The sequence below is a fragment of the Dendrobates tinctorius genome, unplaced genomic scaffold (assembly GCF_039654945.1).
Source record: "Dendrobates tinctorius isolate UK_male_01 unplaced genomic scaffold, ASM3965494v1 ptg000178l, whole genome shotgun sequence".
Taxonomy (NCBI): domain Eukaryota; kingdom Metazoa; phylum Chordata; class Amphibia; order Anura; family Dendrobatidae; genus Dendrobates; species Dendrobates tinctorius.
In genome coordinates this window covers 1,174,699-1,193,829 of record NW_027361845.1, presented here as the reverse complement: position 1 = coordinate 1,193,829, position 19,131 = coordinate 1,174,699, and the positions used below count along the sequence as shown (strand labels likewise).

Below are 19,131 nucleotides of genomic sequence, written 5' to 3'. Positions count from 1 at the left end.
CATCACCGTCAGTGTATGAGGACTGCTGTAAAACTTGCTTGCTCCCATAATTCACTTGTAAAGTGCATGAGGAAATATACAGACACCATCTTGAAATTTGCTACTTTAAATCACAGTTTAGAAAAGTAATAACAAGGATGAATTAGGATCTTCACGTTCCGATTCAGGGATTTCCAGTTTAAAGTTTAGATTCTAGTAATAAGCCTGATTTTCTTACAAATTCAAAGATGACAATGGTATGAACAAAGCGATAGGTGTTCCTGGCATTTATTACATTTATTAATGTTTTTAACTCAATTCCCAATAATATTTCTCATCAAAGTATTGTTGATAAGATTTTAATCTATAGAATTAAAAAAACACTTTTTTAAAAACTGTTCTGACCTGTGTCAACAAAGTTGTGTTAATCTATTTTCAGTTGGATTACCCAGTTTCTGTTTTCAATCTTAACCCAAACATCGATCAAGCTATAAAAATATGAAAGAGCTGCTTGACCATGACGTGATTTGAATACACAACTTTCTGATATGGATTCAGAAGCACTACAGTTGAATTAAGATCTTCACAATCAGATTCAGTGATTTCCAGTCAAAAATTAAGAATCTGGTAATAAACACTCTTTTCTTACAAATTCAAAGATGGCAATGGTAAAAATAAATTAATAGTTGCTTATGGCATTAATTACATTTATTAATGTTTGGAACTCAATTCCCAATAACAATTCTTATCAAAGTCCTCTTGAAACGATTATAATCTGTAGAACTAAAAAATGCAGTATCTTAAACACTGCAGCCTGGTAGCAACAAAGTCGAGTTAACTTCTTTCAGTTGGACTACGCAGTTACTGTTTTCAATAATAACCGAAACATCAATCAAGATATGAAAAGACATAAAGAGCTGATTGAACCCGATGTGATTTGAACACGCAACCTTCTGATCTGGAGTCAGACGCGCTACCGTTGCGCCACGAGGTCAGTTGAAAAGTGTTTTTGCTCCCATACTTCACATGAAAAGTGCATGATAAAATATATGGACACCATCTTGAAATTTGCTACTTATAATCACAGTTTGGAAAAGATATAAACAAGGATGAATTAAGGTCTTCACTTTCAGATTCAGGGATTTCCAATTAAAAATTTAGAATATAGTAATAAACCCTTTTTTCTTACAAATTCAAAGATGACAATGGTATGAACAAATTAATAGGTGTTTCTGACTTGCCACAAATTTCCTGTTTTGAACTCAGTTCCCAATGATATATCTCATCAAAGGATTGTTGAAAAGATTTTATTCAGTAGAATTAAAAAAGCAATTTTTCAAACACTTTCCTGACAGGTGGCAACAAGATCATGATAATCTATTGTCAGTTAGAATACGCAGTTTCTGTTTTCAATCTTAACCCAAACATCGATCAACTTTTAAAAAGATGAAAGAGATACTTGAACATGACATAATTTAAACATGCATCATTCTGACCAGGAGTAAGGCACACTACCATCAGTGTATGAGGACTGCTGTAAAACTTGCTTGCTCCCATAATTCACTTGTAAAGTGCATGAGGAAATATACAGACACCATCTTGAAATTTGCTACTTTAAATCACAGTTTAGAAAAGTAATAACAAGGATGAATTAGGATCTTCACGTTCCGATTCAGGGATTTCCAGTTTAAAGTTAGATTCTAGTAATAAGCCTGATTTTCTTACAAATTCAAAGATGACAATGGTATGAACAAAGCGATAGGTGTTCCTGGCATTTATTACATTTATTAATGTTTTTAACTCAATTCCCAATAATATTTCTCATCAAAGTATTGTTGATAAGATTTTAATCTATAGAATTAAAAAAACACTTTTTTAAAAACTGTTCTGACCTGTGTCAACAACGTTGTGTTAATCTATTTTCAGTTGGATTACCCAGTTTCTGTTTTCAATCTTAACCCAAACATCGATCAAGCTATAAAAATATGAAAGAGCTGCTTGACCATGACGTGATTTGACTACACAACTTTCTGATATGGATTCAGAAGCACTACAGTTGAATTAAGATCTTCACAATCAGATTCAGTGATTTCCAGTCAAAAATTAAGAATCTGGTAATAAACCCTCTTTTCTTACAAATTCAAAGATGGCAATGCTAAAAATAAATTAATAGTTGCTTATGGCATTAATTACATTTATTAATGTTTGGAACTCAATTCCCAATAACAATTCTTATCAAAGTCCTCTTGAAACGATTATAATCTGTAGAACTAAAAAATGCAGTTTCTTAAACACTGCAGCCTGGTAGCAACAAAGTCGAGTTAACTTTTGTCAGTTGGACTACGCAGTTACTGTTTTCAATAATAACCCAAACATCAATCAAGATATGAAAAGACATAAAGAGCTGATTGACCCCAACGTGATTTGAACTCGCAAACTTCTGATCTGGAGTCAGACGCGCTACCGTTGCACCACGAGGTCAGTTGAAAAGTGTTGTTGCTCCCATACTTCACATGAAAAGTGCATGATAAAATATATGGACACCATCTTGAAATTTGCTACTTATAATCACACTTTGGAAAAGATATAAACAAGGATGAATTAAGGTCTTCACTTTCAGATTCAGGGATTTCCAATTAAAAATTTAGAATATAGTAATAAACCCTTTTTTCTTACAAATTCAAAGATGACAATGGTATGAACAAATTAATAGGTGTTTCTGACTTGCCACAAATTTCCTGTTTTGAACTCAGTTCCCAATGATATATCTCTTCAAAGGATTGTTGAAAAGATTTTATTCAGTAGAATTAAAAAAGCAATTTTTCAAACACTTTCCTGACAGGTGGCAACAAGATCATGATAATCTATTGTCAGTTAGAATACGCAGTTTCTGTTTTCAATCTTAACGCAAACATCGATCAACTTTTAAAAAGATGAAAGAGATACTTGAACATGACATAATTTAAACATGCATCATTCTGACCAGGAGTAAGGCGCACTACCGTCAGTGTATGAGGACAGCTGTAAAACTTGCTTGCTCCCATAATTCACTTGTAAAGTGCATGAGGAAATATACAGACACCATCTTGAAATTTGCTACTTTAAATCACAGTTTAGAAAAGTAATAACAAGGATGAATTAGGATCTTCACGTTCCGATTCAGGGATTTCCAGTTTAAAGTTTAGATTCTAGTAATAAGCCTGATTTTCTTACAAATTCAAAGATGACAATGGTATGAACAAAGCGATAGGTGTTCCTGGCATTTTTTACATTTATTAATGTTTTTAACTCAATTCCCAATAATATTTCTCATCAAAGTATTGCTGATAAGTTTTTAATCTATAGAATTAAAAAAACACTTTTTTAAAAACTGTTCTGACCTGTGTCAGCAACGTTGTGTTAATCTATTTTCAGTTGGATTACCCAGTTTCTGTTTTCAATCTTAACCCAAACATCGATCAAGCTATAAAAATATGAAAGAGCTGCTTGACCATGACGTGATTTGAATACACAACTTTCTGATATGGATTCAGAAGCACTACAGTTGAATTAAGATCTTCACAATCAGATTCAGTGATTTCCAGTCAAAAATTAAGAATCTGGTATTAAAACCCTCTTTTCTTACAAATTCAAAGATGGCAATGGTAAAAATAAATTAATTGGTGCTTAAGGCATTAATTACATTTATTAATGTTTGGAACTCAATTCCCAATAACAATTCTTATCAAAGTCCTCTTGAAATGATTATAATCTGTAGAACTAAAAAATGCAGTTTCTTAAACACTGCAGCCTGGTAGCAACAAAGTCGAGTTAACTTTTGTCAGTTGGATTACGCAGTTACTGTTTTCAATAATAACCCAAACATCAATCAAGATAAGAAAAGACATAAAGAGCTGATTGACCCCGACGTGATTTGAACACGCAACCTTCTGATCTGGAGTCAGACGCGCTACCGTTGCGCCACGAGGTCAGTTGAAAAGTGTTGTTGCTCCCATACTTCACATGAAAAGTGCATGATAAAATATATGGACACCATCTTGAAATTTGCTACTTATAATCACAGTTTGGAAAAGATATAAACAAGGATGAATTAAGGTCTTCACTTTCAGATTCAGGGATTTCCAATTAAAAATTTAGAATATAGTAATAAACCCTTTTTTCTTACAAATTCAAAGATGACAATGGTATGAACAAATTAATAGGTGTTTCTGACTTGCCACAAATTTCCTGTTTTGAACTCAGTTCCCAATGATATATCTCATCAAAGGATTGTTGAAAAGATTTTATTCAGTAGAATTAAAAAAGCAATTTTTCAAACACTTTCCTGACAGGTGGCAACAAGATCATGATAATCTATTGTCAGTTAGAATACGCAGTTTCTGTTTTCAATCTTAACCCAAACATCGATCAACTTTTAAAAAGATGAAAGAGATACTTGAACATGACATAATTTAAACATGCATCATTCTGACCAGGAGTAAGGCACACTACCATCAGTGTATGAGGACTGCTGTAAAACTTGCTTGCTCCCATAATTCACTTGTAAAGTGCATGAGGAAATATACAGACACCATCTTGAAATTTGCTACTTTAAATCACAGTTTAGAAAAGTAATAACAAGGATGAATTAGGATCTTCACGTTCCGATTCAGGGATTTCCAGTTTAAAGTTAGATTCTAGTAATAAGCCTGATTTTCTTACAAATTCAAAGATGACAATGGTATGAACAAAGCGATAGGTGTTCCTGGCATTTATTACATTTATTAATGTTTTTAACTCAATTCCCAATAATATTTCTCATCAAAGTATTGTTGATAAGATTTTAATCTATAGAATTAAAAAAACACTTTTTTAAAAACTGTTCTGACCTGTGTCAACAACGTTGTGTTAATCTATTTTCAGTTGGATTACCCAGTTTCTGTTTTCAATCTTAACCCAAACATCGATCAAGCTATAAAAATATGAAAGAGCTGCTTGACCATGACGTGATTTGACTACACAACTTTCTGATATGGATTCAGAAGCACTACAGTTGAATTAAGATCTTCACAATCAGATTCAGTGATTTCCAGTCAAAAATTAAGAATCTGGTAATAAACCCTCTTTTCTTACAAATTCAAAGATGGCAATGCTAAAAATAAATTAATAGTTGCTTATGGCATTAATTACATTTATTAATGTTTGGAACTCAATTCCCAATAACAATTCTTATCAAAGTCCTCTTGAAACGATTATAATCTGTAGAACTAAAAAATGCAGTTTCTTAAACACTGCAGCCTGGTAGCAACAAAGTCGAGTTAACTTTTGTCAGTTGGACTACGCAGTTACTGTTTTCAATAATAACCCAAACATCAATCAAGATATGAAAAGACATAAAGAGCTGATTGACCCCAACGTGATTTGAACTCGCAAACTTCTGATCTGGAGTCAGACGCGCTACCGTTGCACCACGAGGTCAGTTGAAAAGTGTTGTTGCTCCCATACTTCACATGAAAAGTGCATGATAAAATATATGGACACCATCTTGAAATTTGCTACTTATAATCACACTTTGGAAAAGATATAAACAAGGATGAATTAAGGTCTTCACTTTCAGATTCAGGGATTTCCAATTAAAAATTTAGAATATAGTAATAAACCCTTTTTTCTTACAAATTCAAAGATGACAATGGTATGAACAAATTAATAGGTGTTTCTGACTTGCCACAAATTTCCTGTTTTGAACTCAGTTCCCAATGATATATCTCTTCAAAGGATTGTTGAAAAGATTTTATTCAGTAGAATTAAAAAAGCAATTTTTCAAACACTTTCCTGACAGGTGGCAACAAGATCATGATAATCTATTGTCAGTTAGAATACGCAGTTTCTGTTTTCAATCTTAACGCAAACATCGATCAACTTTTAAAAAGATGAAAGAGATACTTGAACATGACATAATTTAAACATGCATCATTCTGACCAGGAGTAAGGCGCACTACCGTCAGTGTATGAGGACAGCTGTAAAACTTGCTTGCTCCCATAATTCACTTGTAAAGTGCATGAGGAAATATACAGACACCATCTTGAAATTTGCTACTTTAAATCACAGTTTAGAAAAGTAATAACAAGGATGAATTAGGATCTTCACGTTCCGATTCAGGGATTTCCAGTTTAAAGTTTAGATTCTAGTAATAAGCCTGATTTTCTTACAAATTCAAAGATGACAATGGTATGAACAAAGCGATAGGTGTTCCTGGCATTTTTTACATTTATTAATGTTTTTAACTCAATTCCCAATAATATTTCTCATCAAAGTATTGCTGATAAGTTTTTAATCTATAGAATTAAAAAAACACTTTTTTAAAAACTGTTCTGACCTGTGTCAGCAACGTTGTGTTAATCTATTTTCAGTTGGATTACCCAGTTTCTGTTTTCAATCTTAACCCAAACATCGATCAAGCTATAAAAATATGAAAGAGCTGCTTGACCATGACGTGATTTGAATACACAACTTTCTGATATGGATTCAGAAGCACTACAGTTGAATTAAGATCTTCACAATCAGATTCAGTGATTTCCAGTCAAAAATTAAGAATCTGGTAATAAACCCTCTTTTCTTACAAATTCAAAGATGGCAATGGTAAAAATAAATTAATTGGTGCTTAAGGCATTAATTACATTTATTAATGTTTGGAACTCAATTCCCAATAACAATTCTTATCAAAGTCCTCTTGAAATGATTATAATCTGTAGAACTAAAAAATGCAGTTTCTTAAACACTGCAGCCTGGTAGCAACAAAGTCGAGTTAACTTTTGTCAGTTGGATTACGCAGTTACTGTTTTCAATAATAACCCAAACATCAATCAAGATAAGAAAAGACATAAAGAGCTGATTGACCCCGACGTGATTTGAACACGCAACCTTCTGATCTGGAGTCAGACGCGCTACCGTTGCGCCACGAGGTCAGTTGAAAAGTGTTGTTGCTCCCATACTTCACATGAAAAGTGCATGATAAAATATATGGACACCATCTTGAAATTTGCTACTTATAATCACACTTTGGAAAAGATATAAACAAGGATGAATTAAGGTCTTCACTTTCAGATTCAGGGATTTCCAATTAAAAATTTAGAATATAGTAATAAACCCTTTTTTCTTACAAATTCAAAGATGACAATGGTATGAACAAATTAATAGGTGTTTCTGACTTGCCACAAATTTCCTGTTTTGAACTCAGTTCCCAATGATATATCTCATCAAAGGATTGTTGAAAAGATTTTATTCAGTAGAATTAAAAAAGCAATTTTTCAAACACTTTCCTGACAGGTGGCAACAAGATCATGATAATCTATTGTCAGTTAGAATACGCAGTTTCTGTTTTCAATCTTAACCCAAACATCGATCAACTTTTAAAAAGATGAAAGAGATACTTGAACATGACATAATTTAAACATGCATCATTCTGACCAGGAGTAAGGCGCACTACCGTCAGTGTATGAGGACAGCTGTAAAACTTGCTTGCTCCCATAATTCACTTGTAAAGTGCATGAGGAAATATACAGACACCATCTTGAAATTTGCTACTTTAAATCACAGTTTAGAAATGTAATAACAAGGATGAATTAGGATCTTCACGTTCCGATTCAGGGATTTCCAGTTTAAAGTTTAGATTCAAGTAATAAGCCTGATTTTCTTACAAATTCAAAGATGACAATGGTATGAACAAAGCGATAGGTGTTCCTGGCATTTATTACATTTATTAATGTTTTTAACTCAATTCCCAATAATATTTGTCGTCAAAGTATTGTTGATAAGATTTTAATCTATAGAATTAAAAAAACACTTTTTTAAAAACTGTTCTGACCTGTGTCAACAACGTTGTGTTAATCTATTTTCAGTTGGATTACCCAGTTTCTGTTTTCAATCTTAACCCAAACATCGATCAAGCTATAAAAATATGAAAGAGCTGCTTGACCATGACGTGATTTGAATACACAACTTTATGATATGGATTCAGAAGCACTACAGTTAAACTAAGATCTTCACAATCAGATTCAGTGATTTCCAGTCAAAAATTAAGAATCTGGTAATAAACCCTCTTTTCTTACAAATTCAAAGATGGCAATGGTAAAAATAAATTAATAGGTGCTTATGGCATTAATTACATTTATTAATGTTTGGAACTCAATTCCCAATAACAATTCTTATCAAAGTCCTCTTGAAACGATTATAATCTGTAGAACTAAAAAATGCAGTTTCTTAAACACTGCAGCCTGGTAGCAATAAAGTCGAGTTAACTTTTGTCAGTTGGACTACGCAGTTACTGTTTTGAATAATAACCCAAATATCAATCAAGATATGAAAAGACATAAAGAGCTGATTGCCCCCGACGTGATTTGAAGACGCAACTTTCTGATCTGGAGTCAGACGCGCTACCGTTGCGCCACGAGGTCAGTTGAAAAGTGTTGTTGCTCCCATACTTCACATGAAAAGTGCATGATAAAATATATGGACACCATCTTGAAATTTGCTACTTATAATCACAGTTTGGAAAAGATATAAACAAGGATGAATTAAGGTCTTCACTTTCAGATTCAGGGATTTCCAATTAAAAATTTAGAATATAGTAATAAACCCTTTTTTCTTACAAATTCAAAGATGACAATGGTATGAACAAATTAATAGGTGTTTCTGACTTGCCACAAATTTCCTGTTTTGAACTCAGTTCCCAATGATATATCTCATCAAAGGATTGTTGAAAAGATTTTATTCAGTAGAATTAAAAAAGCAATTTTTCAAACACTTTCCTGACAGGTGGCAACAAGATCATGATAATCTATTGTCAGTTAGAATACGCAGTTTCTGTTTTCAATCTTAACCCAAACATCGATCAACTTTTAAAAAGATGAAAGAGATACTTGAACATGACATAATTTAAACATGCATCATTCTGACCAGGAGTAAGGCGCACTACCATCAGTGTATGAGGACTGCTGTAAAACTTGCTTGCTCCCATAATTCACTTGTAAAGTGCATGAGGAAATATACAGACACCATCTTGAAATTTGCTACTTTAAATCACAGTTTAGAAAAGTAATAACAAGGATGAATTAGGATCTTCACGTTCCGATTCAGGGATTTCCAGTTTAAAGTTAGATTCTAGTAATAAGCCTGATTTTCTTACAAATTCAAACATGACAATGGTATGAACAAAGCGATAGGTGTTCCTGGCATTTATTACATTTATTAATGTTTTTAACTCAATTCCCAATAATATTTCTCATCAAAGTATTGTTGATAAGATTTTAATCTATAGAATTAAAAAAACACTTTTTTAAAAACTGTTCTGACCTGTGTCAACAACGTTGTGTTAATCTATTTTCAGTTGGATTACCCAGTTTCTGTTTTCAATCTTAACCCAAACATCGATCAAGCTATAAAAATATGAAAGAGCTGCTTGACCATGACGTGATTTGACTACACAACTTTCTGATATGGATTCAGAAGCACTACAGTTGAATTAAGATCTTCACAATCAGATTCAGTGATTTCCAGTCAAAAATTAAGAATCTGGTAATAAACCCTCTTTTCTTACAAATTCAAAGATGGCAATGCTAAAAATAAATTAATAGGTGCTTATGGCATTAATTACATTTATTAATGTTTGGAACTCAATTCCCAATAACAATTCTTATCAAAGTCCTCTTGAAATGATTATAATCTGTAGAACTAAAAAATGCAGTTTCTTAAACACTGCAGCCTGGTAGCAACAAAGTCGAGTTAACGTTTGTCAGTTGGACTACGCAGTTACTGTTTTCAATAATAACCCAAACATCAATCAAGATATGAAAAGACATAAAGAGCTGATTGACCCCGACATGATTTGAAAACGCAACCTTATGATCTGGAGTGAGACGCGATACCGTTGCGCCACGAGGTCAGTTGAAAAGTTTTGTTGCTCCCATACTTCACATGAAAAGTGCATGATAAAATATATGGACACCATCTTGAAATTTGCTACTTATAATCACAGTTTGGAAAAGATATAAACAAGGATGAATTAAGGTCTTCACTTTCAGATTCAGGGATTTCCAATTAAAAATTTAGAATATAGTAATAAACCCTTTTTTCTTACAAATTCAAAGATGACAATGGTATGAACAAATTAATAGGTGTTTCTGACTTGCCACAAATTTCCTGTTTTGAACTCAGTTCCCAATGATATATCTCATCAAAGGATTGTTGAAAAGATTTTATTCAGTAGAATTAAAAAAGCAATTTTTCAAACACTTTCCTGACATGTGGCAACAAGATCATGATAATCTATTGTCAGTTAGAATACGCAGTTTCTGTTTTCAATCTTAACCCAAACATCGATCAACTTTTAAAAAGATGAAAGAGATACTTGAACATGCCATAATTTAAACATGCATCATTCTGACCAGGAGTAAGGCGCACTACCGTCAGTGTATGAGGACAGCTGTAAAAGTTGCTTGCTCCCATAATTCACTTGTAAAGTGCATGAGGAAATATACAGACACCATCTTGAAATTTGCTACTTTAAATCACAGTTTAGAAAAGTAATAACAAGGATGAATTAGGATCTTCACGTTCCGATTCAGGGATTTCCAGTTTAAAGTTTAGATTCTAGTAATAAGCCTGATTTTCTTACAAATTCAAAGATGGCAATGGTATGAACAAAGTGATAGGTGTTCCTGGCATTTATTACATTTATTAATGTTTTTAACTCAATTCCCAATAATATTTCTCATCAAAGTATTGTTGATAAGATTTTAATCTATAGAATTAAAAAAACACTTTTTTAAAAACTGTTCTGACCTGTGTCAACAACGTTGTGTTAATCTATTTTCAGTTGGATTACCCAGTTTCTGTTTTCAATCTTAACCCAAACATCGATCAAGCTATAAAAATATGAAAGAGCTGCTTGACCATGACGTGATTTGAATACACAACTTTCTGATATGGATTCAGAAGCACTACAGTTGAATTAAGATCTTCACAATCAGATTCAGTGATTTCCAGTCAAAAATTAAGAATCTGGTAATAAACCCTCTTTTCTTACAAATTCAAAGTTGGCAATGGTAAAAATAAATTAATAGTTGCTTATGGCATTAATTACATTTATTAATGTTTGGAACTCAATTCCCAATAACAATTCTTATCAAAGTCCTCTTGAAACGATTATAATCTGTAGAACTAAAAAATGCAGTTTCTTAAACACTGCAGCCTGGTAGCAACAAAGTCGAGTTAACTTTTGTCAGTTGGACTACGCAGTTACTGTTTTCAATAATAACCCAAACATCAATCAAGATATGAAAAGACATAAAGAGCTGATTGACCCCAACGTGATTTGAACTCTCAACCTTCTGATCTGGAGTCAGACGCGCTACCGTTGCACCACGAGGTCAGTTGAAAAGTGTTGTTGCTCCCATACTTCACATGAAAAGTGCATGATAAAATATATGGACACCATCTTGAAATTTGCTACTTATAATCACACTTTGGAAAAGATATAAACAAGGATGAATTAAGGTCTTCACTTTCAGATTCAGGGATTTCCAATTAAAAATTTAGAATATAGTAATAAACCCTTTTTTCTTACAAATTCAAAGATGACAATGGTATGAACAAATTAATAGGTGTTTCTGACTTGCCACAAATTTCCTGTTTTGAACTCAGTTCCCAATGATATATCTCTTCAAAGGATTGTTGAAAAGATTTTATTCAGTAGAATTAAAAAAGCAATTTTTCAAACACTTTCCTGACAGGTGGCAACAAGATCATGATAATCTATTGTCAGTTAGAATACGCAGTTTCTGTTTTCAATCTTAACGCAAACATCGATCAACTTTTAAAAAGATGAAAGAGATACTTGAACATGACATAATTTAAACATGCATCATTCTGACCAGGAGTAAGGCGCACTACCGTCAGTGTATGAGGACAGCTGTAAAACTTGCTTGCTCCCATAATTCACTTGTAAAGTGCATGAGGAAATATACAGACACCATCTTGAAATTTGCTACTTTAAATCACAGTTTAGAAAAGTAATAACAAGGATGAATTAGGATCTTCACGTTCCGATTCAGGGATTTCCAGTTTAAAGTTTAGATTCTAGTAATAAGCCTGATTTTCTTACAAATTCAAAGATGACAATGGTATGAACAAAGCGATAGGTGTTCCTGGCATTTTTTACATTTATTAATGTTTTTAACTCAATTCCCAATAATATTTCTCATCAAAGTATTGTTGATAAGTTTTTAATCTATAGAATTAAAAAAACACTTTTTTAAAAACTGTTCTGACCTGTGTCAGCAACGTTGTGTTAATCTATTTTCAGTTGGATTACCCAGTTTCTGTTTTCAATCTTAACCCAAACATCGATCAAGCTATAAAAATATGAAAGAGCTGCTTGACCATGACGTGATTTGAATACACAACTTTCTGATATGGATTCAGAAGCACTACAGTTGAATTAAGATCTTCACAATCAGATTCAGTGATTTCCAGTCAAAAATTAAGAATCTGGTAATAAACCCTCTTTTCTTACAAATTCAAAGATGGCAATGGTAAAAATAAATTAATTGGTGCTTAAGGCATTAATTACATTTATTAATGTTTGGAACTCAATTCCCAATAACAATTCTTATCAAAGTCCTCTTGAAATGATTATAATCTGTAGAACTAAAAAATGCAGTTTCTTAAACACTGCAGCCTGGTAGCAACAAAGTCGAGTTAACTTTTGTCAGTTGGATTACGCAGTTACTGTTTTCAATAATAACCCAAACATCAATCAAGATAAGAAAAGACATAAAGAGCTGATTGACCCCGACGTGATTTGAACACGCAACCTTCTGATCTGGAGTCAGACGCGCTACCGTTGCGCCACGAGGTCAGTTGAAAAGTGTTGTTGCTCCCATACTTCACATGAAAAGTGCATGATAAAATATATGGACACCATCTTGAAATTTGCTACTTATAATCACACTTTGGAAAAGATATAAACAAGGATGAATTAAGGTCTTCACTTTCAGATTCAGGGATTTCCAATTAAAAATTTAGAATATAGTAATAAACCCTTTTTTCTTACAAATTCAAAGATGACAATGGTATGAACAAATTAATAGGTGTTTCTGACTTGCCACAAATTTCCTGTTTTGAACTCAGTTCCCAATGATATATCTCATCAAAGGATTGTTGAAAAGATTTTATTCAGTAGAATTAAAAAAGCAATTTTTCAAACACTTTCCTGACAGGTGGCAACAAGATCATGATAATCTATTGTCAGTTAGAATACGCAGTTTCTGTTTTCAATCTTAACGCAAACATCGATCAACTTTTAAAAAGATGAAAGAGATACTTGAACATGACATAATTTAAACATGCATCATTCTGACCAGGAGTAAGGCGCACTACCGTCAGTGTATGAGGACAGCTGTAAAACTTGCTTGCTCCCATAATTCACTTGTAAAGTGCATGAGGAAATATACAGACACCATCTTGAAATTTGCTACTTTAAATCACAGTTTAGAAAAGTAATAACAAGGATGAATTAGGATCTTCACGTTCCGATTCAGGGATTTCCAGTTTAAAGTTTAGATTCTAGTAATAAGCCTGATTTTCTTACAAATTCAAAGATGACAATGGTATGAACAAAGCGATAGGTGTTCCTGGCATTTTTTACATTTATTAATGTTTTTAACTCAATTCCCAATAATATTTCTCATCAAAGTATTGTTGATAAGTTTTTAATCTATAGAATTAAAAAAACACTTTTTTAAAAACTGTTCTGACCTGTGTCAGCAACGTTGTGTTAATCTATTTTCAGTTGGATTACCCAGTTTCTGTTTTCAATCTTAACCCAAACATCGATCAAGCTATAAAAATATGAAAGAGCTGCTTGACCATGACGTGATTTGAATACACAACTTTCTGATATGGATTCAGAAGCACTACAGTTGAATTAAGATCTTCACAATCAGATTCAGTGATTTCCAGTCAAAAATTAAGAATCTGGTAATAAACCCTCTTTTCTTACAAATTCAAAGATGGCAATGGTAAAAATAAATTAATTGGTGCTTAAGGCATTAATTACATTTATTAATGTTTGGAACTCAATTCCCAATAACAATTCTTATCAAAGTCCTCTTGAAATGATTATAATCTGTAGAACTAAAAAATGCAGTTTCTTAAACACTGCAGCCTGGTAGCAACAAAGTCGAGTTAACTTTTGTCAGTTGGATTACGCAGTTACTGTTTTCAATAATAACCCAAACATCAATCAAGATAAGAAAAGACATAAAGAGCTGATTGACCCCGACGTGATTTGAACACGCAACCTTCTGATCTGGAGTCAGACGCGCTACCGTTGCGCCACGAGGTCAGTTGAAAAGTGTTGTTGCTCCCATACTTCACATGAAAAGTGCATGATAAAATATATGGACACCATCTTGAAATTTGCTACTTATAATCACACTTTGGAAAAGATATAAACAAGGATGAATTAAGGTCTTCACTTTCAGATTCAGGGATTTCCAATTAAAAATTTAGAATATAGTAATAAACCCTTTTTTCTTACAAATTCAAAGATGACAATGGTATGAACAAATTAATAGGTGTTTCTGACTTGCCACAAATTTCCTGTTTTGAACTCAGTTCCCAATGATATATCTCATCAAAGGATTGTTGAAAAGATTTTATTCAGTAGAATTAAAAAAGCAATTTTTCAAACACTTTCCTGACAGGTGGCAACAAGATCATGATAATCTATTGTCAGTTAGAATACGCAGTTTCTGTTTTCAATCTTAACCCAAACATTGATCAACTTTTAAAAAGATGAAAGAGATACTTGAACATGACATAATTTAAACATGCATCATTCTGACCAGGAGTAAGGCGCACTACCGTCAGTGTATGAGGACAGCTGTAAAACTTGCTTGCTCCCATAATTCACTTGTAAAGTGCATGAGGAAATATACAGACACCATCTTGAAATTTGCTACTTTAAATCACAGTTTAGAAATGTAATAACAAGGATGAATTAGGATCTTCACGTTCCGATTCAGGGATTTCCAGTTTAAAGTTTAGATTCTAGTAATAAGCCTGATTTTCTTACAAATTCAAAGATGACAATGGTATGAACAAAGCGATAGGTGTTCCTGGCATTTATTACATTTATTAATGTTTTTAACTCAATTCCCAATAATATTTGTCGTCAAAGTATTGTTGATAAGATTTTAATCTATAGAATTAAAAAAACACTTTTTTAAAAACTGTTCTGACCTGTGTCAACAACGTTGTGTTAATCTATTTTCAGTTGGATTACCCAGTTTCTGTTTTCAATCTTAACCCAAACATCGATCAAGCTATAAAAATATGAAAGAGCTGCTTGACCATGACGTGATTTGAATACACAACTTTATGATATGGATTCAGAAGCACTACAGTTAAACTAAGATCTTCACAATCAGATTCAGTGATTTCCAGTCAAAAATTAAGAATCTGGTAATAAACCCTCTTTTCTTACAAATTCAAAGATGGCAATGGTAAAAATAAATTAATAGGTGCTTATGGCATTAATTACATTTATTAATGTTTGGAACTCAATTCCCAATAACAATTCTTATCAAAGTCCTCTTGAAACGATTATAATCTGTAGAACTAAAAAATGCAGTTTCTTAAACACTGCAGCCTGGTAGCAACAAAGTCGAGTTAACTTTTGTCAGTTGGACTACGCAGTTACTGTTTTCAATAATAACCCAAACATCAATCAAGATATGAAAAGACATAAAGAGCTGATTGACCCCAACGTGATTTGAACTCTCAACCTTCTGATCTGGAGTCAGACGCGCTACCGTTGCGCCACGAGGTCAGTTGAAAAGTGTTGTTGCTCCCATACTTCACATGAAAAGTGCATGATAAAATATATGGACACCATCTTGAAATTTGCTACTTATAATCACACTTTGGAAAAGATATAAACAAGGATGAATTAAGGTCTTCACTTTCAGATTCAGGGATTTCCAATTAAAAATTTAGAATATAGTAATAAACCCTTTTTTCTTACAAATTCAAAGATGACAATGGTATGAACAAATTAATAGGTGTTTCTGACTTGCCACAAATTTCCTGTTTTGAACTCAGTTCCCAATGATATATCTCTTCAAAGGATTGTTGAAAAGATTTTATTCAGTAGAATTAAAAAAGCAATTTTTCAAACACTTTCCTGACAGGTGGCAACAAGATCATGATAATCTATTGTCAGTTAGAATACGCAGTTTCTGTTTTCAATCTTAACGCAAACATCGATCAACTTTTAAAAAGATGAAAGAGATACTTGAACATGACATAATTTAAACATGCATCATTCTGACCAGGAGTAAGGCGCACTACCGTCAGTGTATGAGGACAGCTGTAAAACTTGCTTGCTCCCATAATTCACTTGTAAAGTGCATGAGGAAATATACAGACACCATCTTGAAATTTGCTACTTTAAATCACAGTTTAGAAAAGTAATAACAAGGATGAATTAGGATCTTCACGTTCCGATTCAGGGATTTCCAGTTTAAAGTTTAGATTCTAGTAATAAGCCTGATTTTCTTACAAATTCAAAGATGACAATGGTATGAACAAAGCGATAGGTGTTCCTGGCATTTTTTACATTTATTAATGTTTTTAACTCAATTCCAAATAATAATTCTCATCAAAGTATTGTTGATAAGTTTTTAATCTATAGAATTAAAAAAACACTTTTTTAAAAACTGTTCTGACCTGTGTCAGCAACGTTGTGTTAATCTATTTTCAGTTGGATTACCCAGTTTCTGTTTTCAATCTTAACCCAAACATCGATCAAGCTATAAAAATATGAAAGAGCTGCTTGACCATGACGTGATTTGAATACACAACTTTCTGATATGGATTCAGAAGCACTACAGTTGAATTAAGATCTTCACAATCAGATTCAGTGATTTCCAGTCAAAAATTAAGAATCTGGTAATAAACCCTCTTTTCTTACAAATTCAAAGATGGCAATGGTAAAAATAAATTAATTGGTGCTTAAGGCATTAATTACATTTATTAATGTTTGGAACTCAATTCCCAATAACAATTCTTATCAAAGTCCTCTTGAAACGATTATAATCTGTAGAACTAAAAAATGCAGTTTCTTAAACACTGCAGCCTGGTAGCAACAAAGTCGAGTTAACTTTTGTCAGTTGGATTACGCAGTTACTGTTTTCAATAATAACCCAAACATCAATCAAGATAAGAAAAGACATAAAGAGCTGATTGACCCCGACGTGATTTGAACACGCAACCTTCTGATCTGGAGTCAGACGCGCTACCGTTGCGCCACGAGGTCAGTTGAAAAGTGTTGTTGCTCCCATACTTCACATGAAAAGTGCATGATAAAATATATGGACACCATCTTGAAATTTGCTACTTATAATCACACTTTGGAAAAGATATAAACAAGGATGAATTAAGGTCTTCACTTTCAGATTCAGGGATTTCCAATTAAAAATTTAGAATATAGTAATAAACCCTTTTTTCTTACAAATTCAAAGATGACAATGGTATGAACAAATTAATAGGTGTTTCTGACTTGCCACAAATTTCCTGTTTTGAACTCAGTTCCCAATGATATATCTCATCAAAGGATTGTTGAAAAGATTTTATTCAGTAGAATTAAAAAAGCAATTTTTCAAACACTTTCCTGACAGGTGGCAACAAGATCATGATAATCTATTGTCAGTTAGAATACGCAGTTTCTGTTTTCAATCTTAACCCAAACATTGATCAACTTTTAAAAAGATGAAAGAGATACTTGAACATGACATAATTTAAACATGCATCATTCTGACCAGGAGTAAGGCGCACTACCGTCAGTGTATGAGGACAGCTGTAAAACTTGCTTGCTCCCATAATTCACTTGTAAAGTGCATGAGGAAATATACAGACACCATCTTGAAATTTGCTACTTTAAATCACAGTTTAGAAATGTAATAACAAGGATGAATTAGGATCTTCACGTTCCGATTCAGGGATTTCCAGTTTAAAGTTTAGATTCTAGTAATAAGCCTGATTTTCTTACAAATTCAAAGATGACAATGGTATGAACAAAGCGATAGGTGTTCCTGGCATTTATTACATTTATTAATGTTTTTAACTCAATTCCCAATAATATTTGTCGTCAAAGTATTGTTGATAAGATTTTAATCTATAGAATTAAAAAAACACTTTTTTAAAAACTGTTCTGACCTGTGTCAACAACGTTGTGTTAATCTATTTTCAGTTGGATTACCCAGTTTCTGTTTTCAATCTTAACCCAAACATCGATCAAGCTATAAAAATATGAAAGAGCTGCTTGACCATGACGTGATTTGAATACACAACTTTATGATATGGATTCAGAAGCACTACAGTTAAACTAAGATCTTCACAATCAGATTCAGTGATTTCCAGTCAAAAATTAAGAATCTGGTAATAAACCCTCTTTTCTTACAAATTCAAAGATGGCAATGGTAAAAATAAATTAATAGGTGCTTATGGCATTAATTACATTTATTAATGTTTGGAACTCAATTCCCAATAACAATTCTTATCAAAGTCCTCTTGAAACGATTATAATCTGTAGAACTAAAAAATGCAGTTTCTTAAACACTGCAGCCTGGTAGCAATAAAGTCGAGTTAACTTTTGTCAGTTGGACTACGCAGTTACTGTTTTCAATAATAACCAAACATCAATCAAGATATGAAAAGACATAAAGAGCTGATTGACCCCGATGTGATTTGAACACGCAACATTCTGATATGGCGTCAGACGCGATACCGTTGCGCCACGAGGTCTTTTGAAAAGTGTTGTTGCTCCCATACTTCACATGAAAAGTGCATGATAAAATATATGGACACCATCTTGAAATTTGCTACTTATAATCACAGTTTGGAAAAGAAATAAACAAGGATGAATCAAGATCTTCACTTTCAGATTCAGGGATTTCCAATTAAAAATTTAGAATATAGTAATAAACCCTTTTTTCTTACAAATTCAAAGATGACAATGGTATGAACAAATTAATAGGTGTTTCTGACTTGCCACAAATTTTCTGTTTTGAACTCAGTTCCCAATGATATATCTCATCAAAGGATTGTTG

The 19,131-nt window shown here is 32.7% G+C and overlaps 7 non-coding genes across 7 annotated transcripts; all 7 read right to left on the bottom strand.

Annotated features, from left to right (window-relative positions):
* Positions 1-901: 901 nt before the first annotated feature.
* Positions 902-973, bottom strand: TRNAW-CCA (transfer RNA tryptophan (anticodon CCA)). Its single transcript has one exon. It is a non-coding gene; the product is annotated as a tRNA-Trp (tRNA).
* Positions 974-3,877: 2,904 nt separating this feature from the next.
* Positions 3,878-3,949, bottom strand: TRNAW-CCA (transfer RNA tryptophan (anticodon CCA)). Its single transcript has one exon. It is a non-coding gene; the product is annotated as a tRNA-Trp (tRNA).
* A 2,903-nt stretch (positions 3,950-6,852) lies between these two features.
* On the bottom strand, positions 6,853-6,924 carry TRNAW-CCA (transfer RNA tryptophan (anticodon CCA)). Its single transcript has one exon. It is a non-coding gene; the product is annotated as a tRNA-Trp (tRNA).
* A 5,879-nt stretch (positions 6,925-12,803) lies between these two features.
* On the bottom strand, positions 12,804-12,875 carry TRNAW-CCA (transfer RNA tryptophan (anticodon CCA)). The gene has a single exon. It is a non-coding gene; the product is annotated as a tRNA-Trp (tRNA).
* A 1,416-nt stretch (positions 12,876-14,291) lies between these two features.
* TRNAW-CCA (transfer RNA tryptophan (anticodon CCA)) lies at positions 14,292-14,363 on the bottom strand. The gene has a single exon. It is a non-coding gene; the product is annotated as a tRNA-Trp (tRNA).
* Positions 14,364-15,779: 1,416 nt separating this feature from the next.
* TRNAW-CCA (transfer RNA tryptophan (anticodon CCA)) lies at positions 15,780-15,851 on the bottom strand. The gene has a single exon. It is a non-coding gene; the product is annotated as a tRNA-Trp (tRNA).
* A 1,416-nt stretch (positions 15,852-17,267) lies between these two features.
* TRNAW-CCA (transfer RNA tryptophan (anticodon CCA)) lies at positions 17,268-17,339 on the bottom strand. Its single transcript has one exon. It is a non-coding gene; the product is annotated as a tRNA-Trp (tRNA).
* Positions 17,340-19,131: the final 1,792 nt, after the last annotated feature.